The sequence below is a fragment of the Hirundo rustica genome, chromosome 6 (assembly GCF_015227805.2).
Source record: "Hirundo rustica isolate bHirRus1 chromosome 6, bHirRus1.pri.v3, whole genome shotgun sequence".
Classification (NCBI taxonomy): Eukaryota; Metazoa; Chordata; class Aves; order Passeriformes; family Hirundinidae; genus Hirundo; species Hirundo rustica.
The window spans coordinates 28375111-28378860 of NC_053455.1; positions in this window are offsets into that span (position 1 = coordinate 28375111).

Here is a 3750-nt window from a genome sequence, read left to right on the forward strand (position 1 = left end):
CGCGGCTGCCGAGCGCTGCGTGCCACGGGCCCGTGCGAAGCTCGGCGCAGGGCTGGGCTGCGCTCCGGCCCGGAGCAGCGGAGGTGTGGCCCACACTCGCCGAACAGGCCAGCTCAAAACCTCACTGGCAGGTTTCTCCGATGTTGCTACAAGATAAGGGCAGCAAAGCAGCACCAAACAGGGAAGCCCCGGGCAGGAGAAACTGTCCGCGACATTCTAAATCCCCAATCCATATTTTCTTTGAGAATTCCAGCAACCTGATGTACAACTATGGCCATTTAAAATCCCATTCGGAGCTTCAGCACAGCTTACCAGGTTTTCTTAAAATACAAAAATTCCCCACCTTACAAGCCTGAAGTAAAGCAAAATGTGTCACTGACTATAACTGTTGAGAGCAGTTTCAGGGTAGGCAGAGCAGAGACACCACAGTTTGGTCTGCCATAAAATGCCTCAGGGAATATCAATTCCCCACCACATCTCCCCTCTGAGCAGCCTGCAAAAGTCTCCCTTTTTCCCTCATTTGTTGCTGTGTGTAATTTTGTGTTTTACCCTATAGTTTATTCCTTCCCCCCCACCACGGGGGTGGTGGTGATGGTTTCGCCTGGGTTGTCTGTCTTCTCCGATACCTACCGCTATTCCAGAATGTTCTCTGTCAATCCTTCTGGTGCAAGCCCCTGCCTGGACTGCCCCTTGGGAAATCCCCTGTTCCTCGAGGTTCCATTGGTCTGCTCATATAAATCTCATCACATTAGCTTTCCCATGGGGTTTCTGTTTTGTAAACTTCCCCTTGCGTCCCTCTTTGGTCTTCTCCCTATGGGCCCCTTGACTCGCAAACTCCACCCTGATTCTATCCCTTAAAACCCATGGTCCAGCCTTTGTTCCCCGTCTTCCCCTCTGCTCTGTATTCGAGTTAATAAAGGAATCTCGGACCGCCTGTGAAGCCCACTTCACTCCTTTTTACACTGATCAGCAGTGACCACTTAGCACTCCAGGACACCGGGGGTTGTGTCGAGCCTCCGCAAAGTGCCTTTTCACCAGGCACAAAACTACGCTCACTTCCGTGTAGTACAGTCGTAATTCTTCCACCAAAGGTTCTCAAAAAACTACAAGAGACAGGGCAGATTTTTTTTTAAGGGTCTGTCACGCCTTAAAAAATAATTAATTAGTAAAGAAAATTGTTTACTAAAAGCGATTAGCCTATTGGCAGCTGCTGACAGTTTCTGATGAGCTTTTTTATCAAAGAGCTGAAATTTATAAACTGGAATTGCAGACCAAGTACCATACTTCAGTGTTAAAACAATTAAAGTGACAAAAAAAGTATAAAAGCCAGTAATGCAGCATGCCATTAGCTCCGTGCAAACATGAGAATGTGACACATTCTCAGCAAGGTCCCATTCATTAATCATTTCCTGTCATTAGCATCAGTCACCAGACTAGAATTTAAGAAAATTAATAAAAGCATAAGCACTGACATTTCAAACACAAACAGCTCAGCACTAGGTGGTGAATTTACAGAATGAAGAGTCAACACACAGGCAAAAGGCAAATATAATGCCATTGTGAAACAGCCAGCAACTGCTGTAAAGCCCTCGTGTCCTACTAAATGGTACAGCAGACACTGGGCTGAAAAAGCTATTTCTTTGGTTGTCTACTCACCAGTGCACTGACATCGAAGGACTGCAGCACCACTCCTATGAAGAAAGGCTGAGAGAGCTGAGGCTTTTCGGACTGGAAAAGAGAAGGCTCCAGGGAGGCCTCATAGCAGCCTTCCAGTATTTAAAGTGGGCTTTTAAAGTGGGAGGGTGAATTTTGCACTACCAGATAGTGACAGGACACAGGGGAACAGTTTTAAAGAGGGTAGACTTAGATTAGATGCTAGGAAAAAACTCTTTACTTAGATGGTGAGGCACTGGAACAGGTTGCCAAGAGCAGTTGTGGATGCCTCATCCCTAGAAGTGTTCAATGACAGGGGGTTTGAATCTGTAATATTGTTAGGGTTCCTTTCAACCAAAATCCTTCTATGACTATCACATTAGGTTTTATTTATCTTCAAAAAGATTGTAGAACCGTAAGTGTGGGGGTTTTTAAAAATCTACAGTATGACTATAAATTACAGGACAATTGAGGTGCCCTCACAGTACGGTAGCATGGAGGAGTCACACTTATTCTAGTTTATTATAGGCAGTGCATCTATTTTGTCTTGAGTGCCCAGCTGCACATAAATTTTGCTTACCTGCCTTCTGATGCTCTCTCCTCTTCCACTGAAATCTCACTCAGCACAGCGATCTCACATTTACAGAATTTCTCTTCAATCTCTCAAGAAAAACTGAAAGCTTTTTAGATCATACGCTTAAGAATGGCTTCAGTCAACAACAGATCACCCATTATCAGTGTCTGCATGCAGTTTTAGCCATTTACAGACAATAGTCAGCAAACTCAATATCCAAAAAGAAACTACTTGGTTTTGTTATTTCCCAGCAGACTAAGAAAACAAGCAAGCACAATGGCATCAAAAGATGAGGCAAAGAAAGCTTCCTACCTGGTAATTTTACTTCTGCTTCGGTTAACATGCCCACAGAGGTGAAGGTAGATGTATATCTACATTGCAGCTTTGGGTTTTTTTGGTTTTTTTCTTTTTTCTTTTTTTTTTTGTCAGAAAGGATTGAATTATATCATCACCAACTATATTATATATTATTTAAAAGGTGTATAGATATCACAAGAGACCCCTTTTGGTCCCATTAGCAGCACTAAGAGGAGAGCTGAGATGCAATATATGACTAGAAGAGATGAAAATTTATAAGGATGCAATCAAGGATAGGATTTGGTTTGTGTTGGGGATTTTTTTAGTTTTCTCCACAAGCACCAATATTCTTAGTTGTTCAATTTATTCATCAGTGACTCGGGTGAAGGAGCAGATGTCTCCTCAGCAAGTTCACTGATGACACAAAGCTGGGAGGAGTGGCTGATACCCCAGAGGGCTGTGCAGCCCTGCAGAAATACCTGAGAGGCTGGAGAGATGGGCAGGGAAGAACAGTCTGAAATCCAACAGGGGCAAATGCAGGGTCCTGCACCTGGGGAAGAACAACCCCAGGCACCAGCACAGGCTGGGGGCTGACCTGCTGGAGACACCCCTGCTTGAGCAGGGAGTTTGCACTGAATGACCCACTGTGGGTCCTCCCAACCTGACCCTTCTGTGATTCTGTGAACATGGAGACAAAAGACTTCCTCTGTGCTGAGGCTTCCCATGGCTGTAGAATGGGAAAACTGAGGATCTATATTCTACCTCCAACACCAGACTACTGTATGACCTACAGCCCAAGCAAGTGCAAACCTGTGAATCTAAACATTTCCTGATTTGGTCACACAGAGCTCAACATCCCTCCCCAGCACAAAACAGCGGATCACCACTCAAGAAATTTGTCAGTAATTTTAGTGTTCTCTAGTAAGTACATATTTAATGGTATAATGGTGCAAGACTTGCAAAAACATTATTCAAGGAGATAATAAAAAAGTTGTTTTAGTAGGATTTTGAGAACATTCACAAGTATGTATAAACTTGTAGATTTAAAAACTACACTGAGAATGGATGACATGGCCACACTTGATTTACACGTACTAAAGCAAGAGGGATACTGCTATACTGCACTGGGTCTGGCTTTCAGGAGAAAATGACGTATAATATACAAATAAAAAATAAAACCTACATCAGCTGAGAGAAGCTTAACTGCACAATGACTGAAACACACA